Genomic DNA, 15871 nt, shown 5'->3' with positions numbered 1-15871 from the left:
CAAAGGGGCTGTGATCTCACTTGGGCACAGCCCCCCCCCCCAAGTGCTACAATAATAATCTGGGAAACGGAGGAGGGGTGAAATAGAAAAACAATGGCACCCAAAATATGCCAGTGTCTGTGGGGGAGTGTGATAGGGTAGACTCCTCACATTGGCGCTGAGAGGGCTGAGGTGGCCCGGGCAGGCCCAACCAGCCAATTAGGCAGCAAACTGGGGGAATTAAGGGTGAGAGGAAAGCTTAATTAGGAGGAAGCTCATCTGAGCAGGGGTGGGCTGGGCTAGCATAAACCCTGGAAGCTGGCAGCAGCAAAGGCTGCTGGGAGGTCGTTTGCAGTCGCCCTCTGTGTAGTAGAGAGGGAAGGAGGGAACCAGGGAAATAGTCCCCAGGGGGCCTGGCCTGGAGGGAAGGGTGTACCCTGAAGAGGGCAGGATGGAGCAAGAGACAGGGAGATGGTGTGCAACCCCAGGAAAGGACGTCGGCCTCATAGAGCTAATCCCAGAGCAGCCAGGAGGCGGCGCCATTCCAGCGGTGAGTAAAGCACCTCCGTCACCGTGAACAACAAGATTTCAGAGGCTTTTCTGCACCAAACCCCAGGCAAATCTCTGTTTGCGGATCACCCACCGGGTCCCCTCCTTAACGCTCGATCCGGGGGAGCAAACCGCACTCGACACCCGTGCTGCGCCATGAAACAGCAACTCGGTTAAAGGCCAGACCACAGCCGCCGGGAAAGTTGGATCGTCCCATCGCCCTCTTTATTCTCGCTTTTTCTTTTTCATCCGCCGAACACAACTGCACTCTCTGCCCGTTCCAGACGGTCGAGGGCTTGCTACTCGGTGCCAACAGTGGGCCTATTAAAAATGAAAGGAAAAAGCACAGCTTGATTTTAATTCACTCCATCAAAGTGAGCGATGTATAAATGTATTTTTTATATATATATATATATGCACGCTCCTCCCCACCGAAGAAGGTAGTGCTGGGAACCCTGTCGAGCGTTGTCACTGAAGCGTTGCCCAAAGCCTGTCTCTTATCTCCCTAATTTCAAAATGTTTCTAAAGAAATAAGCGCCTTTCAAGTCACTGTGCTGTGAAGTACAAACCGCGCCTGGCGATGGAACGCTTTGTGCGCTGGGGAGACGCGGCTTTCCAGGCTGAGGAGTTCCTGGTCCTTTCTGGTTTAAAGCTCCGCTCCGAGTGGGGGGCCGGCGTGAGAAGCCAGCCTGGAGTTCAGGAGAAATCTTCGCCGCTTAGTCCTGGTTGGAGAAAAATGGGCCATTGAACCACGGTGGCTGGTTTGCCTGGGCTACCTTCTGAGCCTGCACCGATGTCCCGGGGCATAGGGCAGGCGGTGTCTGGTATATAGGCTGCCGTCTCCAAGGTTTCACAAGCTGAGTAGTGGGAAGCCGGGTCAGCTTGCCGAGGGAAGCCCCCTGAGAAAAGCCTAGGGGGCCACGTTCCCCTTTGACTGGGTGCGGATAATGCCCCAGCATGCCGCCCTGGGGAGGCGACTCAGTAGAGGGCGCTGTCCCCTATGAAGACTGTGCTGACCCCAGGGCTGTGGGGCAGGCAGTTGTGTTGGGGCGAGGGCCTGGTGTGCGTCTGAGAGCAATACAGGTGACTCAGTGTGGGGCGGACCTGCCTGCCCCATATGGTCTGCAAGGCCCAGTGTGGAGCCGGGAGCTATTGCTGCAGGGCACAGAGTGTGACGTAGGAGAGGGTGCTTCCCCCCTCTGCCCGTACTGATACTGCCCCAGTGCGTTGGTAGGTGAGCTGTGGTGGACGGGCTGTCTGTTGAACGAGAGGTAGCCACTAGCCAGGGAGGTGGTGAGGTGTAAAGCCAAGGACTGGATGGGCCACGTCTGCCCAGTAACGAGCCGGGATCATTTTTTGCAGACAGTAGATCCAGCAGTTAACCCAGGTGGGCTGGCACCATGGCTAATTACATTCTCCCTGTCTAAATTCACCACGGGGCCTTGTTCCCGTCCTGTCCCAAGGGGTTGGATGGTTTCGCAACGCACCGGCAAGGAGCAGCTGCTTTCTGCACTGCAGGGGGCCAAATTTCATTGGGGGCGGGGTTGAGAATGAGAGAGACTGTGTGTGAGTGAGAGATTGTGCATGTGTGTGAGACACACTGTGTGTGTGTGTGTTAGAGAGAGAGAGAGAGACAGTGTGTGTGTGTGAGACACCGTGTGTGTATGTGAGAGAAAGACTGTGTGTGAGAGAGAATCAGATTGTGTGTGTGTGTGTGTGTGTGTGTGTGTGTGTGTGTGTGTGTGTGTATGTGTGAGCAAGCGATTGTGTATGTGTGTGAGAGATAGTGTGTGTGTGTGTGTGTGTAGAGAGAGACTGTGTGTGAGAAACTGTGTGTGTGAGTGAGAGAGAGAGAGTGTGTGTGTGTGAGAGAGAGACATCTGTGTTTGTGTGTGTGTGAGGTATTTGCAATCAACTGCTCTGATCAAACAAAACGAAACAGGCAGATGGAACAATTAACTCAAAATGTAGGGAAAGGAGAGGAGAAAACCAACGTTCAGAGAGGAAACGAGCTGAATAGAAAGTCGTTGCGTGGAGAGCCAGGAGTCCGACTCAGGGACGTGGAGAAGATCCTGGAACAAGGAAGGGCCTGTCTCCAGCCCAGTCCAACTGCTCTGGCAGGACAGCACGGCTGATGCGACAGACTGCGAGAAGAGCTCTCCTCTTTCTTTGGTCTATGATGTGTGACTTTGTTTCCTTGGCCAGCGTGATATCGCTGCCTGGCTGAATGCATCGAGCCAAATCAAAGGAGGCTGTAAAGAGGGGCTGGCAAGGAACCCAGGACGGGTAAAACAGGGACACAGATAAGACAGCTCTCAGCTACCCACTTCAAAGGAGTGGGGGAAAATCCTACCTGGCTGGCATCATCCCAATTAGGGTGTTTTTCTCTTGCCCAGGTTAGGGCTGAGATCAAACGATGCTGGTGTGGGGGGCATTTAAAGGTTGTCCCTGGCAGATGGGGCTGGGGAAGTGGGCAGCTTGACTGAAAGCTGACCGAGAGACACACTTTGTCTACAGCCAGGCTTGCATGCAGACAGCCTGACGTGAGGGCCAGGGCCCGCTAACAAGCGAGCTGTAACTTGGTGCCCCGCGGGTACGGGGGACGCCAAGACTGAGCTGTGTCTGTCTGGAGGCTTGAGGGGAATGCCGAGCCTAGGTAAGAAACTCTGCCTCTCGGCCATTGTGATCTTTTAAATGTACTTCTCAAAGCTCTGGGGGCCATTTGGGAAAAAAAATCACGCTGCGTTTTGGAGATGCTGCTTCTGCATCCCGGCGGGCTCGTTACTCACCACTGGTTCCAAAAGGGAGCGCAGCGGCAGGGGCCTCGCCTAGCTGGACCAGCTCGGTGACCCAGAGACCCCGTTGGAGAGTGGCTGCGTGGTGGGATCTCAGCCCAAAGTGAAGGGGAGGTACGGGCCTGTCCGCTGAAAGGCGTGCCCTGGGGGGCTGGGAAAGGGTCTCAGAAGGTGAGACTGGGACTGGGACACAACTGATCACTGCCCTGGAGAGATCAAGGATCTCGCGTTCTTAAAGTTCTCTGTCAAGCCCATCACGACAGCGTCTCAGAGCTCTCCAGGCTTACTAGATCTGCAGCTGCAGTCCTTCGTGGGATCTTCTGCCCTTCCCCGATTACAGGGGCTCAGCCTGGGGCCGGTCGGGCCTTTGGTTTGGATTCTTTTTGGCGGGGGGAAGAGGGGTGCGTCTGACTCGGGGTGGTTGTCAGCCGGGAGGGCTAGCCCAGGCTTGGAAAACACTCGGGGTCCCTCTGCACAGTCCTCCCTTTGGATGACCCCAGAGAGAGGTTAACAGCTGGTCCCATGACGGAGCCGGCTCGTGCTTTAAGGTCCCAGGTTTCAGCCTGCAGCTGCCGGTCCCCCCAGGAGCGTAGACGAGGGCTGTCTTGCAGGTGGTTCTGTCACAGGTGCCCCCTGCTTCCTGAGGAGCATGGTTTAATCTTCAGGAGAGGCTCTGATTTCAGCGGGTTCGAGAGGGTGCCCCTGGCTAAGTATATTCACCAGCACAGACCCCCAGACACAGAGAGAACCTGGCTCACCCGAGGCTCTGGTTCTCAAGGAGATCTCGCCTCCAATGAGCCGCTAGCACAATGGGCATAGTTGGAGTTGGTCCTGTTTTGAGTAGGGGCTGGGACTAGGTGACCTCCTGAGGTCCCGTTCAACCCTCATCTTCTAGGGTTCTGTGGGTGTGAATGGGGAAGCCGGCAGCCCGTGTGCAGACCTAGGCGAGGTGTGAGGAACTGCACCCATGAGTCACGGCGGAGGCCAGGAAAGGGCAGCCCAGGCCCAGAGAAGTTCCCATCTAGGATCGGTGCTGCCCAGCCAGGGAAGAAGGAGTTCGAGGGCCGAAGCAGCCGCTGGTGCGAGAAACAGATGCAAGCCGCAGCCCCGCCCTGGGAGATAACGGTGAACCGGGCCATGGGTAGGTTTCAAAGCTGGTGAACAGCCAGCAGCACAAGGTGACCCAGCTCAGGAGGGGGCCTGTGTAGGAAACGGGTCTGGCCACAGGGCCGCGGTGCTGTGCTTCCGTGAGAGATGGGCCCAGCAGGAACGTCTGGTCCGTGCTCTTTGCGCTGTAGGGGGTGAGGGTCTGCTCTGGATTTGCTGGCTCAGGCCCATCTCCAGAGACAGAGCAGAACCCGGTGCTGGGTGCAATCCATCCCCACCCTCGAGCCTGGGGAGGTTTGGATCTGAACTTGGGTTCGCAGCGGGGGCCTACGCTTGTGTCTGTGGAGTCTGACCTGTTCTGGGTGCAAGATCTGATTTTAGTCCTGCCCAAGGAGGAGGCGGGTGTGAGGGGTCGCACTAGGTGCATGCCGAGGGACTCAGAGCATTGGCTCATCTCCGGCATCCAGCAATGGCCACTTGTATCTCAGTGGAAGGTGAATGCTAGCGTCACACACCAGGCTAATGGTGCAGTGCAGTCAATGGGGAAGAGCTCCCGTCTTACCTCTGCAGTGATCAGTTACCTCCTGCGCCTGAGACCACAGTGCCCTCCTCTGAGCAAGCCGGGGGAGCCGAGTCTCTGTGGGTCATCTATCCTCTCCAGCCCCCTCCCCCCAGCTGCTGCCAAAACTGCCCGTGTGAATGGGAGCTTCTGGGGGTGAGGATGCACGTGGTAGGTGCAGGAGAGGACCTCCCAGCTGGCCTTGGCCAGGCCGGGGTGACTGATCCAGCTGAATGAGTCTCACAGGCATCCAAGAAGCACAAAGGTGGTGCGCTCCCAATCCTAGGGCCTATCGAACCCCGTGGAATTGACACAGCCTGTGCTGGCCCTGATGGAAAGACGCTCCAGCCGTGCCCCCATTTCCTCCCGACATTACTATGAAAGAAATTCTTGTGTAAGCCAGCTCCGTGTCGCCCTCCCCTGCTCAGCAGCTGAGAGGGGGGCACTCTATTTCATGGGCTCTGTATCTGCGTGAGTACAACGAGGTGCTCAGCGTGGGTTGCTCTGTATCTGCACAAGCCCGCCTAGGTGCATGGTGGGAAATGGTCAGTCTGGCGGGTTGGGTTACAAAGCACTGCAGTGTCCATTGCAGGGGTAATGAAATGTTGTCCCCCTGTTGTATGAATGCATGGCAGCAGAGCTGTGCCCAGCCTGTTCTGATGACAGGTTCGCTCTCACCGGAACAGAACTTGGCAAAGGAGGCGTTCGGGTGCCAGAGCTCGGTAAAGCCAGCCGGGAGGGGATGGGGTCTGCCTGCTGAGGCTGCCCACCCCTCGCTGAGGGCTGCCCTCAGGCATGGCTTGACTATCTCCTCCCACTGTTAGAAGGTAGAATTCACGATTCCTCTGGGAGTCTTGTTTTGTTAAAAGCAGGGCCATTGCTCCTACCGTAGCAGAGGGTTTTCCACGAGCTGAGAGCTGACCTCACTGGAAGCTGAGATCACCAGAGCTGGAGTTGTTAAAAGAACTGGGAAACCTGGAGAGGCCGACAGCCAGCAGAGGGGGCTGGTTGCACCCCGCATTCTGCGGGAGTCAGCAGAGGGGGCTGGTTGCATCCTATGACGGGGAGGTAGACAGTGTAACTACGCCGGTCGGCAGTGGCAAGAGAAAGCGAGACAGGAGGTGAGGCGAGGTGGGTTCTGCTCATGGGGTTTATGAATTCTGTTTGCACTGCTTTCCCCACTCCGCGCCGTGTGACTGCCTTCCTCTTATTAAAATGCTTTACTTTCTACGCTCAGACTCCGTGCTTGCGAGAGGGGAAGTCTTGCCTTATGGGAGCACCCAGGGGGTAGTGTGTGATTTCCCAGGTGACCGGGTGGGGCCTCGAGCCGGTTTGGTGTTGCATCGTTGACAGGAGCTCCTAGATATAGACCCCAGCCCTTGCTGCTGCCGACTCTGTCCGGCAGAAGGATTACACTTGCAGGGAAAAAACTGCCAAGTGCTAGAGAAGGTGGGAAGCTCTATACCCAGCCACTCTGTGTCCTTCAGAAATGGTGCCTCCGATGTCTCCTTTGACAAGCAAATTGCTGGGTTGGAAAGTCATTCCCCGAAGGGTGCAGGACTCGCAAGCCCAGTTCCATACATCCAGCGTACAGTCCGCTCTCCGGGACCAGCTGTGCACGATGGAGAGCTGCAGCATCACAGAACCGATCAAGCAATTCGCTGAGGGTGCAGGGATGGCAAAGCCAACTTCTGGGGCGGTGCATGGAGATGGGTGAGGCTTTGCCGCTCTGCATTCGCTCGCTCAGAGCTGCTCGTTGGACGACTTCGTGAAATACTTTTGTGCTTTAGGTTTAACAAGCTGGTCTGCGCTGATTGCCTGGGACCTCGCAGAAACAGGAGGCTCAGGAAAGCCGGACCCTGACACACGGAGACGTTGTGAAATGGAAAAGACTGTCCACTCCCGTCTGTGCATTGGTTCCGATGACGCCCTAGAACACAGGAACGGAGCAGCGGAAGGCTTAACGCACCAGAGAAGGCAGGACAAAGACGGATAATGAGGGCTATGCCAAATGTGATGTGGCGAGGGCGGCCTGTTCTGCCCTTCCGTGGGTCCTGCGCCCTTTTCGGCTATACTGGTGGTATGGCTGGGTGGGACCGGGGGGGGGGGCCTGGTCCCACCCTCTACCCCGGCCCCGACCCAGGGACCCTGCGAGGAGTCGCCTCAAACTGCTTAGTCCATGAGCTACTGCCTTCCCTGGGTCGCTGTCCGTGGCCCCAAGACGTGGTCTGCTTCCTGGGACTGGGGAGAGGGTCCTCCCTCAGCCTCTGTGCCTAGGATCCCTGGCCGTGCCCGGATGGGCTTTCCTTGACTCCTGTACCTTTTGGGTTGTGGTAGCAACAGCAATCGCTCCAAGCTCTGTACCGTACCGTACCCTAGCTTCTCCTCCTCTTAACTCCCTTTCAGCTGCCCCCGTCTGCCTGACAGGGAGGCTTTTAACTGCTGAGGCAAGCTCGTTAATTGGCCTCAGCTGGCCTAATTGGCCGGATTGCCCTGGAGTAACCCCAGCTGAATCACCCAGGGAACAAGGATTGTTGATCCTGGGGCTAATACAGATACCCTCCACTACTCTCCTGTAGCCATCCCGTCTGGCCCTGTCACAATGAGTACAAGAGGCTTTTCAAGAAGCAGGATGGATTCATTTAGCAACAATCACCAGCTACTCACAACATGAATGACTGACAGTAACGCAAGGCAGTGACACCAAGGCCGGTGTGGGATGTAGACCAACTTGGGCAGACCGGGAGAAGCTATGTCTTAGTCACCAAATTGCTCTCAGGTGTTGATTATTCTTAATACCCACTGGCTAGGGACAAGCCAGTGGTGCAAAGGTGAAAGGCTGTCTGTCCCAGTGCCCATCTGGAGCCCAGCCAGCGCCACCTCTCTTGTGTTTTTACTGCTAAGACCTTCGCTTGCTTCCCGTAAAGCTCTGAGGATTTGTCAAAATGTTGCTTGAGAAGTACAAACGGCTCACGCCATCTCCAGCACGCGGAATACTCATTTCCCAGTGATTGGAGTGTACACAAGCAAAGAAGTGGGTTTGCCGGTGGGTTTTTTTCTAAGATGGAAAGCTGCAACAAACATCATATAAGAGCAGCTTCCTCCAAACCAGAGGTGCCAACCTGAGTCGTACTGGAGTAAACCAGGCTGAGAAATAAGGAGGAATGAACTCCGAGCCCTAACCCGCTTCACTAGCTGGAGGATTGAGGTCCTAATAAAAAGCTGGAAATAAAAATCACACGGTCACTTAAAACCTGGAAGGAAAGGGCTCCTTCTGACCCATAACTGCTGGAACAACTTATCCTACTCCATGACTGGCCATTGTTAACTCAAGATTGGATGATTTCCTTTAAAAGAAAAAGGAAAAAGAAGCCTGCTTTCAAGCAGGAATGGTGACGGGGAAGTTCTGTGGTGCGTGTTGTGCAAGAGGTCAGACAAGATGGTCACACTGAGAATTTAGGCAGCTGCCCAGTGCAGGAGAGAAGTGTTTGGAAAAGGCGTTTTTCTGGGCATTAATATGTTGGCTGGCGGTGTGCTCAGCACAGGATGGGACACGGGGGAAGACCGTCTCTGCCGCTTACAGTGAAGTTTTGACACGTACGGTGTGTGTTTATGGCTGTAGTCTATGGGAACTGGGTAATGTCCCTTTAAATAGGGTGTGTGTGCTCCTGGTGGTGTTCCCTGTACTCTCGGTTGCAGAACCCTGGCAGGTGAGCAGGGTGTGTACAGAGCCGGGCCTGGCACGTTACGGACCGTCAGTAACCGCGGTTCAGTGCCACTCTGGTTTCTGCTTCACATTCTCGTGTAAAGAGCAACAACAATTGCCTGGGAGGCTTTCAAAGAGGAAGCAACGGAAGGGCGCCTCTCTGCACCCCGGCAGCTAGAGACACGGGCTCCCTTGGGTGCCCAATGTGTTCAGCAAACGCGGTGCTGGGGACCGCAGCGCTGGACTGGCAGCCGTGACGAGAGAAACTGGCCCGTTGGAAAGCAGAGGTTGGTGAGCCTGGCTGCAGCCTGGGCCAATCGCGCCGGCTGTCCTGGCCCCAGTGCATTCAGCTCCAGCGCTCCCATGTCCGGCGCCGGCTCCTGACAGTCTGCCCAGGGCGCAGCGTGACCAGGGAACCTGTGAGCTAGTCAGCCCTGGAGGGCGGCGGAGCGCTGCACTGTGGGTTACAGCTGGGATGTGGCCATGGCTGCTATGATCTGTCCGGTTGCCATGAAACTCACTTCACGGAGATGCGCACTGAAGAACTCCCGCTAGGAGATTTATTACACCTCCCGTTCGGGCGGCTGCTGCTGGCCACTGCCCGAGACAGGAGACTAACGCCTAGCTCACAGGGGGTCGGTGTCACTATCCCCATTCGACAGATGGGGAAACTGAGGCACCAGGCCAGGACGTGACTTGCCCACGGTCATCCAGCAGAGAAGCAATAGAGGCAGGCTCAAATGCAGCTCTCTTGACTCGCACTCCAGTGCTCTCTTCATCCGGTCATCGGTCTCGTTTGTTACTGGCAGAGGACAGCTTCCTGTGATTACCGATGCAGGGCTGGGTGTAAGCTCCAGATCTCTTGCTGAAAGGTCGTGCGTCCTGTTAACCACCCCCCACCGCCTGGCCTTTCTGTCCTTATGGTTGGGGTGAAACTTTGCATGTGAAAAAAGCAACCACTGTGAACCTGACCAGGTGGCCATTATCGTTAATAATTATCATTCCAGCACCCAAAGGTGCTCTACAGAGAGAAATAAAATGACACAGTCCCTGCCGCAAAGAGATCGTGTGTTTATTTATGTGGGTGTAGACCCTAATAAACCGGGAGGGGGGCCTTTTTTCCACACCCCACTTTCCACAGCAGCTCCTGCAAGAGATGCACCTTGCACTGTGCCATCAAGGCCACAACCCAACGCTGCACAGGGACCCATGAACGAGGAGCCCCTTTGTCATCCGTGGGTCTCTGCGCGAGCTAAGCGTCTGTGAGGGGAGATCCTGTTGCAGTACTGGGGGCTGTATATGGAGATGGTGACAGGATCAGGCTGGCAAACAGGACGGGGAGGAAGGGTTCCAGCAAGCTGACCAGACTGCAGCCCAGTTTAAGCCACTGGTCTTCGCAAGAACACACTGGGCCTGTAAGCCAGAGATTGAGAGATCAAAACCGTTCTCTGCTACCTACTGCCGCCTTTGGAAGCTGTGGTGATCCAGTGATCTGGGCACCATGCTGACACTTGGGAGCCTGCGGTTTTCTTCCTGGTTCTGGCCATGAACAGCTGTGTGTGCTTGGGCAACTCACTTCCCCTCGCCGCCCCCACGTCCCAGTCCTGGCCTGTCTGTTGTCTCTTAAGGTTGGGCCAGGAGCTGGCACTTCTTGGGTGTTTGCTCTGGGCCCAGCAGATAGGGCAAAGTAGCCAAGGTAACGTTGGTTCCATGAAGTGTGTTCTTTTTAGTCATTGTCTGTTTAGCCTCTTTGTAATTAACCTGGAAGTGAGTCTCAAGCAAGGATCAGAGCCATGAGCTTGCACCAGCTGACACGCAAGACGCTGCCTAGCAAACCTGTGACGGGATGCGTCTTGTCTCCCTTGGGCTCATGACACGCTGCTGCTGCTTGACGCTGGCAAACGTTTGGTAGATTCCAAGGTGCAGGCAGCTCTGCAGGACACGAACCCAACCGGCAGGGCCGTTCTGCGTCCCGGCTTTGCTTAATGGATACAAAATGACCTGTAATTTGGATAAATGGGCTAATTTTCCGCTGAGTGTGAATGTTTCAAAAGGAGCTGGCTTTTTCCTCCCCCCCCCCCCAGCATAAAAACCAATGCTGCAAGATGAAAGTCTGGTCATTGTTCGCGCTCGGGGCACGCTCAGCGTTATTTTCCCCACGTTGCAAGAGGGTTTGCATGCATTTTGCTTTTATATCCCCACCTCCCACCTTTCCTAGGTGCACAATAAAACTATTACAGTCGCAGCTGGTGTGCGTCCCCCGTCCCTGTGCGGCTGGAGAGCTGGACTCTTTATTAGCGCTGGGTTTGCAGTTTGGTCTTCCTTTTTACAGCGGCTCTGAAAACGGCGCGGCTGCCTTTGATGTTCGCTGGCATGGAGGGTTTTGTTTTTTTGTTGATTTTTTTTTTTCCCCTTCCCCTTTTAGAGGAAAGCAGAAGAAAATCAATTTAAACCCAGATGCAGCCAGGTTTCAAAACAGCGTCTTAATCGCCCGAGCTTTGCCTGGAACCGTCACCCAGCTCGGCTCTGGAAGCCTGACAGATAACGACAAAGGAAAATCAACACTGCTGTGCCGTGGCATCCAGGCGTCGAGCAACCAGCACATTATGATTAAATAAAAACCTCCCCACAAAACGATCAGCTGGAGAAGGTTCTTGGTTAATCTTCACAAGCATTGTTCTCTGTAGCTGGAATGGCTGCTTTGCTCTGTGCTGGTCTGGTCCTCATTAGAGACATGTCCACTCAGTGCAACTAGACTAGGGTCAGAAGTCCTTCACAGGAGGCCGGACTGTGAATCCAGGGTGGGCGGAGCAGGGATCAGGCCTTTTTAAATACCCAGGGATCTTCAGTGCTTCCCCTGAGTCTCAGGTGGCATCTGATGTGGCTGCTGCATGAGGACAGAAGTGCAGGCAAGGGCGAGCGATTCTGGTAGGTTTCCTGAAAGATCTCAAAGCACTTTACAATCTAGAGTTCAGCTCGGTCTCTCTCGGGGAGTGCGGAGCATCAAACCCTGGCATGTCAGAAGTAGAAGCTCTCACCACGATTGTGGCCTATCTAGGCTCAGCTACTACAGGGATCTGCTGATCAGGAGAGGATGGAGCTTCTTGTGAGACACCGACACAGAGCCTACAAGGACAAGAAGCCTCACCCCAGGACAGAGCCCAAGGCCGCTTCCCCCTCGATGGTCGTGAGTGACAATCAGGGTGCTGGGGATCAACCACAGGGAGGGCTGCATATCCCTAAGTAGTTTTCATCCGGAGTCTGAGCCTCAGTTTGCAAAGCTCTCTGCACCTCCGGCCCGTGGTGAGTAAGTATTTTTTAGCACCGGCGTAAAGCGCTGTTCCTTTCTCACTATCCTGAGAAAGGGGCGGGGCGGGGTAGATTTAGTGCCTGGCCTGCTCAGATTTCTGTGACAGCTGGCTGGTCGTGTCTCTGCACTGCCGGCGCGCCTGTGGCGGTGCTGGTGAACTGGCTCAGCACCGAGGAAGAGCATCACCTTCTGAATCACTATGGCGCTTTTGTGGTCTCGCATCAAAGCATAACCCGCCGTAACACCGTGTGTGTCTACTACACCCGCTCCTTGCTTGGTCCTCTAGCTCAGCCAACTCATGCTTCTGGATCCTGAGATCCCAGCCTGCACAGGCGCCATCCTGTCATAGGAGGCGTGTGGGTTGACTTGACTTGAAGTGGTTTCCATTATATACAGGATATACAGGTCGGTTCAGTGGCTCTCAGCACCCCCCAATCTACACATTGTTCCTGCACCCCACATCTCCCGCCGAGGGACAGTGCTGAACACGCACTGACCTGGCCTGATGTTGCTTAGCTGTAAGACCTAGTCCAGTCACAGAGTAAGGTGTTCCACTCGCAGGCCCGAAAAGCAGATCAGTCACCTTATTGATTGTAGTTCTGGCTCCCACTAAATCCACTCCTGATCCCCCTCCTATGGGGTTCTGTGCTCTCACCAGGAGGAATTATTAATCAGCAACAGCTGGGTGTGTGTGTGTGTGTGTGTGTGTGTGTGTGTGTGTGTGTGTGTTCTACCTGGGTGTTCCTTCTTTCAGAGGCCGGATAACCTATGCCTTCCAGGATCACCAGCAAAGCACAGCCATGACTGGTTGAGTCCATCTTTTCTCCTCGGTTCCTGGTGTCCTGCAATGTGCAGCTGGGCGCGAAAGCGAGAGGCCGATGATTGGTAGCGGAACACCAATTTTGATGATTATACGTTGCGCCTACATGATATCAGAATAACGGGGGCAGCTGATGGGTTTGGTTTCGCCTTGGCGCTTAACCACTCTGCATTATTTTCCTCCTGTCGTTTCCGTGGTGTTAATGGCTCCTTGATGATTTGCTAGATTACATGACCCTCAAGGACACGGCGCTTTTTTTTTTTTTTTGCCTTTAATGGAAGGCTTTGTTTTAAAAGAATCTAAATGACACCTCTCTGCTTTCCACAGAGTTCAGAAAAACAGATACAAGGAGACAGGAGCAGGGCGGACATGTTTTCAGAGCCCCGTGGATAAGAGGATGACCTCTTCCGTGCTGGGCTGGCATCACCGTGCGGGCTGAGATGCTATTTACAATGATGCCTCCAGAGATGAAGCCAGAACTTTTGGGGCTGTTGATTCGTAGGTAGGTGGACGCTGGAGATGGCTTGTGCGTGTGCCGAATTTGTTCTGTGCAATGGCCAAAACGTACACTGTGGCAGAGTGGCGGGGGTTAAGTCCCCTCTGTGCCGCTGCCCTCCTCACCCCCAACTCAGGGGCCAAGTGGGCCTGGTTCGGGAGTGGAGTCTGTATTTATACACTGTAAATAAATGAGCATGAGTGATTGCACTGGGTGAAGCCTGTGAGTCCTGTTATTGCGGAGGAACGAGACCACTCCGAGGACCCAGAGAAGCAGGGGGGGCCCGTGGCAATCTGCTACAAGTGGGGGCTTGTCCAGGATTTTCTTCCATTGTGGAGAGTTGCCGTTACAACGGAGGAGACCCTGAAGTGGCTGCTAACAACCGTGAAGGAGCTGCGGCAGACCCCACAGCTCAAACGACAGGCCCTGATGACCCGGCAGGCCGACCAGCAACGAAGCCTCCAGGAGTTCCTCAAGGAACAGGCAGTCGCCCAGCAACAACTGCTGCAGCGAGCAGTGAATCCCGTGAGCGGAGATGGCGCCAGGCCAGCGGGTGTGAAATGGGCCCCACGGACGACCTGGGTGCTTTTTTGGGGGACTTTTGAGAGGGTGGCTACGGCAGCGGGCTGGGAGACGGCAACCTGGGTCCTGCGCCTCGCCCCGTATTTGGGAGGCGAGGCCCAAGCCAGGGACTACGACGTAGTAAAAGCCGGGTTGGACTCTCGGCGCAGTGGTGCCACCAGAAGTTTCGGGTGGCCAAGTGGACCGAGAGCCTGTGGCCCCAGGCGTTTGCCCCGCGGTTAATGGACTGGGCCACCCGGGCGTTGAGAACAGCCACCCAGATGGTGGAGGAAACGCGGGATGCGGTGGTTCTAGAGCAATTCCTCCTCAGCTGACCAGTCTGGGTCCGGCAGCACCAGCCAAGCCGAGTAGCCAATGGGTGAGGCTGACGGAGGAGTATGTGGGGGCTGAGGCGCCCAGGAGGGCTGGAAAGCCCGCCGAGGGGGCAGGATCAGGAGGGAGACCCCCGGAACCTGCACTCAAGAAGGGGTCCGAACCGGGGGATGGCAAAAGCCAGGAGAGGACTTGCTGGCAGTGTGGTCATCAGAAGCAGGACTGCCCCGAGGAGGAGTGTGGACTGGCGGACTTTTGTGGGTGGACAGAAGGGCGGGGAGCGGGGCAGAGAGAAGGGGCTGTGTTGGCCACCACGCCCGTTCGGGTGGGGAAAAGACCCCAGCAGGGGCTAGTGGACCCCGCCTCCACCCAAATGCTGGTTCAGAGGGGGCTAGTAAAGAGACGCTGGATGGTCCCAGGGACCATGGTAGACCTCAGGTGTGTCCATGGGGATACCAAAAGGTATCCATTAGCTCAGGTGCCCCTGAACACTTTAAGGGCACTTTAAGTGGCAACCGGTGGGGGTAGTCGCCAAATGGCTCTACCTGGTCCTGATCGGGAAGGACTGGGAATCTCCTCCCAGAGGGTCAGGAGGGCGGATAGGGGACCCTGCGGGGAGGAAGCGGGAAGACAAGGAGGCGCAGGACCCGACCGAACAAGAAAAAGCCCCTAGCCGCAAGCAGGAAGAGGGTGGAACCCGAGGGTGAGGGGCCAGGGCCAGGGGAAGAGGACAAGTAACCCAGACACTGCACAACCCGCCGAGGTCGGGCACTGCCGGGCCTGTGGGAAAAGGGGGCGCCAGTGGAAACAGTGCCTGGACCAGGCCGTTCCGGGTCCTGCAGCGGTGGCTCCCACAGAGCCGGGGTTCACGGGGCCCCCGCTAGTACCCAAGACACTAGAGTGCCTGGCCACTCCAGAGCCCCAGCGGGGGAACTTGGGCAGGCCAGGAAAGGAGCACCTCGGAGGGGGAGCAGGTTGCTGGGTCTGTGGGGACAAGGAGCGTTTAGGGGAGGCGTGCCCGTACCGGGGAGGTGGTGAGGAAATCCACCCCGGAGGAAGTGCTGCTGGAGGAGGGACCCAGCCCGCTACAGAGGACATGGAACACCCGGAAGGAAAAAGGGAACCCCTCGGGCTGGCTAGTCTGTTAGGCCAAAGAGAGGGAGGGGTTGATTGAACCTGGCGGTTCTTTAAAGGCGGGGAGGTGTGTGGCAGAGTGGAGGGGGTTAGGTCCCCTCTGTGCCTCTGCCCCTCCAACCCAGCTGCCAGGGCTGGGGTAAAGTGGGCCGGCAGAGCCAGGGACGAGGGTAGACGCCCTGAACTTTAGTTTGCCTCCTGGCCCAGAGAGGGTGAGCAGCCCAAAGCCTGGTTCGGGAGTGGAGTCCGTACTTACACACTGTAAATAAACCAGCCCGGGTGATTGCACCGGGTGAAACCTGCGAGTCCTGTTATCGTGGAGGGGCAAGACCACCCCGAGGACCCGGAGAGGTAGGGGGGCCCGTGGCAACTTGCCACCAACATGTACTTTTGTGACGCTGAGACAGGCTGTGTCATGGCACACCTGAAGGGGCTGTGTCAGACATGATGCCATCTCGGGCCCGTGGGAGAGTCAGGTGGGGAACACGCCCTGAGGTCTCCGGAACCTCCTTACACCTGAGC

The sequence above is a fragment of the Emydura macquarii genome, unplaced genomic scaffold (genome assembly GCF_026122565.2).
Source record: "Emydura macquarii macquarii isolate MOO-44397 ecotype Brisbane River unplaced genomic scaffold, CSIRO-AGI_Emac_v2 contig_3345, whole genome shotgun sequence".
In the NCBI taxonomy this organism is placed as follows: Eukaryota; Metazoa; Chordata; order Testudines; family Chelidae; genus Emydura; species Emydura macquarii.
Note: the sequence above shows the minus strand (reverse complement) of the source record.